Genomic DNA, 8,036 nt, shown 5'->3' with positions numbered 1-8,036 from the left:
GGTCCGTGAGTTCGAGCCCCGCGTCGGGCTCTGGGCTGATGGCTCGGAGCCTGGAGCCTGTTTCCGATTCTGTGTCTCCCTCTCTCTCTGCCCCTCCCCAGTTCATGCTCTGTCTCTCTCTGTCCCAAAAATAAAATAAACGTTGAAAAAAAAAAAAATTAAAAAAAAAATAAATAAATAAAAAAATAAAATAAAATAGCTCTCTGAGGACCGTGGGGCAATTAGCTCCTGCCTGGTAAAGACAACACTTCTACCTGCAGTGGCCAGAGCTGTGCAGTCACCCCTCGAGGATGATCATCTTGCCCATCGATACCAGGACTGTCACTGCTAGCAACGTGCTCTAGCGACATGAGACTTGCACTTTTGCACTGGCAGCTGGACATCAGCTCTCAGTTGGCTAAGCCATAATCCCAAGCAACAACTCATATAAATATACACATCAACTAAATTTACACCATTCCTTTCATCTCCCCTTGCCTGGAGCGATCGTGTGATTAACAATGTTTTGGGGTATGTCATTTCTTTAATTACTAATTAACAGAAATTGTTCTGTGTGCTGTTGGCTTGCAAAATTCACACAGTGAACCAACCCAACTACATTGCTGGCAAAGACAAAATCATGGGGTGCCTGAGTGTCCCAGTTGGTGCAACATGCAACTCTTGATCTCAGGGCTGTGGGTTCGAGCCCCACGTTGGGTATACAGATTACTTAAAAACTTTTTAAATCTTAAAAAAAAAAAAAAAAGAAAAAGACAAAAGCAGTCCCTGAGCATTATTTGCCTCCCCAAACAAAACAGCCTACAGGGTGACTATGTGCATTTGCTTAGACTAGGGTTTGGAATCAGCAGATGCCAGGTACTAACAATAACCTGTCCCTGGGACCTGGTCTTGCCTGCCGTTGCCCTATTGGAAGTCTTTGGCTACCCAGATCTGTACACCCATATGAGCCATCCTCACTCTGTCAGCCACCTTGGCCAGCTGGGACCCTCCAGGCCTGTGGAGTTAAAGCCTATCTTCAACCAAACGCATTGCATCAAAGGTAGAGAGAGCCCACTCTGAGGGAACCACTAAAATAAGGGATAGTCAGTCCCCATATTTACTTACTGTCTGCTGAGGTCCCAGGCTTCTGCAGCAATCAAGACTCCCACATGTTTCTTATTAGCATACACCTCAGCCAGCTTCTGGACCCAGCCATAGTAAGGCAATACGGAGTCTTCCAGATCTGCCTTAGGGGGAACATGGGCATTTATATGTGGCATTTATATAGGTTAGGGTTTATAGTTAGGCAGATGCCTGGTATCCCCAATAGGCCCCCCATGACCTGGCTGCAGTAGACACTGACCTGTTCCAGGTCCCTGATACCCTTGCCCTGTGCCTCCCACGTATGCACAGCCCATACCTAGTCATCCAGTCTTTGATTGAGGGGGTCCTTCAGGTCTGCAGAGCTCAGGCTTTTCCCAACCACATGCTTACCTTCTGGGATAGAGAGAGCTCACCCCAAAAATCTTTCTGAAGCTAAAACTTATAACTGATGACGGTCAGTCCCCATTTGGACCTGCTCCTTGATTGGGTCCAGACTTCCCCAGCAATGGAGGCACCCAGGTGCCTATCCCCGGATACCCCGGCCGAACCTGCTGGTCCCGCCCTAGAAAGGCAGCCCAGACTCCTCCAGCTCTACCCTCAGGTGAATATGTTCATTAGTGTAGGTTAGGATTTGGAATGAGTCTGATGCCATGGACTCCAACAATCTGCTCTTAAAATGTGGATTCTCCTGACTTTGCCCAGTTCCAGGATACTGGGTACCCTGAAGTATGCAGCCTGTGCATGAGCACCCCAGCTGTCCTTGGCCTGCCTGGTACTCCAGTCCTGTGGAGCTCAGACAGGTCTCCAACTGCATAGCCTCCAGTGTGAAGGCTGCCCAACCCCCCACCCCCAACTGTTCTGAGGTGGCAGTTTTAAACTGGTGACACTTAGTCCCCATATTGACTTGCTGCCTGAGTGGTCCCAGGCTTCTCTAGGAACCAGAACTTCCAGGTTTCTACAAATGGAGGGATGGCCTGTCCTGCCAGGCACCCTCTATCTGGAAGAGCCATTGAAACACTCCAGCACTGCCTTCGGAGAGAGTATTCCACAATAGGTAGGTGGGCCATGCACATTAGGACTTTGTACTGTATCCCCAATAGCATCCTCCTGTGACATCGTCTTATTCCAGGTCACTGGATACCCTGATCTGCATGGCCCACACATGTGCCGTCCACAACCTGCCACCCAGCATGGGCGAAGGAGGTGTTCCATTCCTATGAAGCTCCAGCCAAACACCCACCACCCTGAGCCCACACCCCCCTCCTGAAAATCTCTGATACTCCAACGTAAGCTGGCAACTCTCAGTCCCCATTTAGACCGGCTGCCTAATGGCGTCCTGGGCTTCTCCAAACATCCGGGCACCCAGGTGTCTCTTACTGAGGGTGCCCCAGCCATCCCACTTACCCCTGCCCTGGCAAGGCAGTAAAGATTCTTCCAGCTCTGCCTTCAGGGAAAATACATGCCTTTGTGGAGGTTAAGCCCTGGAATTAGGCAGATAACAGCCACTCCCAGTAGCTCCCTCCTGTGACCTGACCTTGCCCCTAATTGCCCTGTTTAAGGTCCCTGTCAACTTTGACCTACACGGCTCACAAATGTATAATCCTTACCCTGACGCCTGGCTTTGGTGCTACAGGACCAAAAGCTCTGGACCCCAACCATCTGTATGGCCTCAGCGGGGGAGGGTCCCCACTTTCATACATCTTTCTGTGGCATCAGCTTTAATGTGAACATAGCTGTCTCCATTTGTACTGGCTGCCTGATGAGGCCCCAGGGATCTCCAGGAATAGGGGTTCCAGGTGTCTCTTTTTAAAAGATATACTGGCAAGCCTTCCTGGCCCCTCACTGGCAAGGCAATCCAGATTCCTTCACCTCTGCCTCCAGGGGAATATGTACATTTATGTAAGTTAATCTTTATAATTAGGCAGATGCCGGGTGTCCCCAAAAGCCTTCTCTTGTGACCCGGACTCTCCTGACAACACCTGTTCCAGGTGCCTGGCTACCCTGACCAACTCGTCCCACAGATGGGTAATACTTCAAAAGCTGTCCAAAAGTATGGTCCCCCAAGTCTGTGGATCTATAGCCCACTCCCAACCACCTACATAGCCTCAAGGGTGGAGGGAGCCACCCCCCCCCCAAATTATTCTGAAGCAGCCACCTCAATGGGCCATAGACAGTCCCCATGTAAACTTACTGTCTGCTATTGTCTCAGGCTTTAGCAGCCATCAAGTTTCCCGGATGTCTCTTATTGGAAGATATGCAGGCCAGCCTTCCTGATCCAGCCCCGGAAAGGCAGTTCAGATGACTCCAGTTCTGCCTTCAGTGAAAATATGCTCATTTGTGTAGGTTAGGGCTTGAAATTAGGCAGATGCCTTGTAACCCAAAGGTCCGCCTCCTGTGACCCACTGGCATTGCCGAGTACAGGGACAGCTGGCTAATCTTGACTTGAAAGCCTGTGCGTGCATACTTCATACCCATCAGAGGGCTTCCGACTATAGAGAGATCTCTAGGTCTGTGGAACTCTGCCTGGAATCCAACCACCTCAATGGCCTCAGAGTGGAAGGAGCTCACCCTTCGAAAAGTTTTGAGGTGGCAGCTTTAACGTGGTGACAGTCTGTCCCCACTGGCTGCATGATGGGATGTCAGCCATCTCCAGCAATTAAGACTCCTGGTGTCTCTTATTAGAGGAGACATCCCTCCCAGTCCTGCCCAGCAGTCCAGATTCCTCCAGCCCTGTCTCCAGGGAGAATATGCTTGTTTCTGTGAGTTAAGCCTAGGCATTAAATGCCAGGATACCCAAAGCCCCCTGCTGTGACCTGGCCCTACCCATTTCAGGTCCCTGGACACTGACCTTTGCAGCCTGCATGTGCGTGCGCAGTCCAAATGCTGTCAGCCAGTCCCAGTCCTTGTCTGTCAGGGCCTTGTGGAGCTCAAACAGGTCCCCAAACCCCTCCTAGCCTCCAGCGTAGAGAGAGCCTACTACCTGAAAATCTTTCTGAGGCTTTCAGCTTAAACTGATGATAGTCCCTATTTGGTCTAACTACTGATTAGGGCCTCAGGCTTCTCCATTAATGAATGTTCCCAGGTGTCTGTGCTGGAGGGAACTCCGGCCATCTGACCCAAGCTTACCCAAGCAAGATTCCTCCAACCCTGCCTTCAGTGGGAAGGGAAGTGAAAACTGACATACACCAGGCCCCTCCAAGAGCACCTTCCTGCGACCTGGCCTTGCCCAACTCACCCTGTTCCAGGTCCCTTGTTACCCTGACCTGTGAAGCCTGTATCAGCACCCTATTAGCCACCCTTAGCTGTTGGGGCCCTCGTGGCTGTGGAGCTTAAGCTGGTCCCCAAATACCTGTAGCCTACAGGATAGAGAGAGCTCACCCACCCGCTAAAAATACTTGAGGCTCTATCTTAAACTGTCAGCCCCTTCTTGGTCTGGCTGCCTAATGGGATCCTGGGATTCCCCAGTAATCAAGGCTCCCAGGTGTGTCTTATGAGAGAGCCCCCGGCCATCCCAGCCAGCCTGCCCTGATAAAGCATTCCAGCTTTCTCTAGACCTGCCTTTAGGGAAAGTACCAGCCTTTGAATAGGTTAAGGCCTGGAATTAGGCAGATGCCAGGTACTTCCAGTGGTCTGCTCTTGTGACCTGGCTTCACAGGACCCTTGGTCTGTACCAAATCCCTGGCTACTCTGATCTGACCGGCGCTTGCATACCAAGTACACACACTCCATTTGGAGCTGGGGCCCTTGAGACCGGTAGAGTTAGGGTCCCTGCTCAACAATCTAGCCTCAAGGGTGGAGAGAGCCAACCACCCTAAAATCGCTCTGAGAAGTCCACTGAACTGGGCAACAATTAGCCCCCATTGTAAGACCTAATGCCTGCTGAGGTCCTGGGCTTCTTGCAGCCCAGGGGAAAAAAGAGAGAGCGTGGGAAACCAAGAAACAGACTCTTCACTATAGAGAACAAACTGAGGGTTACCAGAGGGGAGGTGGTGGGGAGGATGGTTGAAATAGGTTGATGGGGGCCAAGGAGTGCACTTGTTGTGATGAGCACCACGTGTTGTATGGAAGTGTTGAATCGTTATATAGTACACCTGAAACTAATATCACGTTGCATGTGAACTGGAATTTAAATAAAAAATATTTTGAAATCCTTACAAAAAAAAAAAAACCATCTCTTGAAAAGATTATTGCCTTTCCTAGTGTCTTTGCTCTTGTAACCAGCTTGGGTTGCTCATAAATATGGACTATGATCAATATTAAAAAGTAGCACAGGTGTTCCACAGTTAATTGTATAAATATAATCAACACTCACCAAAATCTTAGAAAATGACATCGTGAATCTATTAATACTAATACTGTGCTATGAACAAAATTAAGAGTGAGCCCTTTAGTAATTGATTACTTTTTAATGTATGTGATTCCAAAGAAAAAAGGCATTAAATAGCCAATCCTTTTACATGTGAAAGTAAGATTTTTCAAAGGAAATTGTTTTAGGAGATTGAATGCATTTTTTCAATTTTTTTTTTTTAACGTTTATTTATTTCTGAGACAGAGAGAGACAGAGCATGAACGGGGAGGGTCAGAGAGAGGGAGACACAGAATCTGAAACAGGTTCCAGGCTCTGAGCTGTCCGCACAGAGCTGGACGCGGGGCTCGAACCCACGGAGCGCGAGATCATGACCTGAGCCGAAGTCGGCCGCCCAACCGACTGAGCCACCCAGGCGCCCCGAATGCATTTTTTTTATATTATCACAGTTGTTTTAAATTCAGTTAATGTAAAATTAAATGTCCAAAGGAAATATTTAAAATATTATGATTTATATAAAGCTTTTGGTTTGGAATAATTTTAGATTTATGGAAAAGCCACAAAGATAATGAAGATAAAGTCTTTGTTAATTTGAAAGTAAATGAAGGAATTATGATTAGATTTACTACATAAACATCAAAAAAACAACTTTTGTAAAATAAGTGTATTTGCAACAAATTTTTAGTTTCTCTGTGGTGGTTAGATGAGACTTAAATGTGTTAAGTGGGAAATATATGGCTGTCATTTACATAGGTTTTTATTTATTTTTATTTATTTTTATTTTTTTTTTTTTCAATATATGAAATTTATTGTCAAATTGGTTTCCATACAACACCCAGTGCTCATTCCAAAAGGTGCCCTCCTCAATGCCCATCACCTACCCTCCCCTCCCTCCCACCCCCCATCAACCCTCAGTTTGTTCTCAGTTTTTAAGAGTCTCTTATGCTTTGGCTCTCTCCCACTCTAACCTCTTTTTTTTTTTTTTCCTTCCCCTCCCCCATGGGTTTCTGTTAAGTTTCTCAGGATCCACATAAGAGTGAAACCATATGGTATCTGTCTTTCTCTGTATGCTACCCAAAGCTATCTACACATTCAATGCAATCCCAATCAAAATTGCACCAGCATTCTTCTCGAAACTAGAACAAGCAATCCTAAAATTCATATGGAACCACAAAAGGCCCCGAACAGCCAAAGTAATTTTGAAGAAGAAAACCAAAGCAGGAGGCATCACAATCCCAGACTTTAGCCTCTACTACAAAGCTGTCATCATCAAGACAGCATGGTATTGGCACAAAAACAGACACATAGACCAATGGAATAGAATAGAAACCCCAGAACTAGACCCACAAACGTATGGCCAACTAATCTTTGACAAAGCAGGAAAGAACATCCAATGGAAAAAAGACAGTCTCTTTAACAAATGGTGCTGGGAGAACTGGACAGCAACACGCAGAAGGTTGAAACTAGACCACTTTCTCACACCATTCACAAAAATAAACTCAAAATGGATAAAGGACCTGAACGTGAGACAGGAAACCATCAAAACCCTAGAGGAGAAAGCAGGAAAAGACCTCTCTGACCTCAGCCGTAGCAATCTCTTACTCGGCACATCCCCAAAGGCAAGGGAATTAAAAGCAAAAATGAATTACTGGGACCTTATGAAGATACATAGGTTTTTAAAGTAGGTTATGATTACACAGTGATTCATGTGTTAATTCTTAAAAGTTAAGAATGAAACTAGATTTGATGCAATGCAAAGTTACAAGATATCACCTTAAAATGTTTTTATCTTAATTATGTATATCTTTATTTTTATCTTAAAGTTGTATTTTGGAGAAATTTAAAATGTTCAGTCAACTGATTTTAACTAAGTATTATTTGAAATGAACATAAAAATCATAGTTTAAATTTTTTTTAATTTGTTTTAATTTTTTTTTAATTTTTGTTTAACATTTATTTATTTTTGAGAGACAGAGAGAGACAGAGCGTGAGCTGGGGAGGAGCAGAGAGAGAGGGAGACACAGAATCCGAAGCAGGCTCCAGGCTGTGAGCTGTCAGCACAGAGCCTGATGCCGAGCTCGAACTCACAGAGCAGACTGCGAGATCATGACCTAAGCCAAAGTTAGATGTTTAACCGACTGAGCCACCCAGGCAGCCCTAAAAATCATAGTTTAGACTCTTATTGTTGAATGTTTCCAAAGCCGCCTATTACAGCAAAATCATGAAAATGTTTTTCGATCTGAAGATCATCACCGAAGAGGTCTTTATGGTTCTCAATGTGTATTGTCTTACTTTCTACATATCTTTATTTTAAAATAGCATATCTTATAGTTCAAAGGTAATATATGTTAAAGATAGAAAAATTGGAGAATAAATCTTCTAAATTGGAGAATTTAGAGATAATCTGAATTTAATTATAGTTATTATAAATATTGTTATACTTCCTGCCAACCTTTGTTCTATAAACATTTATTCAGTGTTCAAAGCATAGTGTGTGTGTGTGTGTGTGTGTGTGCGTCTATACTTGTTATTGGACTTTTAAAATCTCTGTTAGTGTCATGTTATAATAGTTATGTACCTAATTAGATTCAAATTCCTCTTTATGATTTGTTTGAATTATTACATTTGCTAGAGAGACATCTTGTAG

Source organism: Panthera tigris, chromosome F3, assembly GCF_018350195.1.
Source record: "Panthera tigris isolate Pti1 chromosome F3, P.tigris_Pti1_mat1.1, whole genome shotgun sequence".
NCBI lineage: Eukaryota > Metazoa > Chordata > Mammalia > Carnivora > Felidae > Panthera > Panthera tigris.
The sequence above is the reverse complement of the archived record's forward strand: the minus strand, read 5'-3'. Positions refer to the sequence as shown.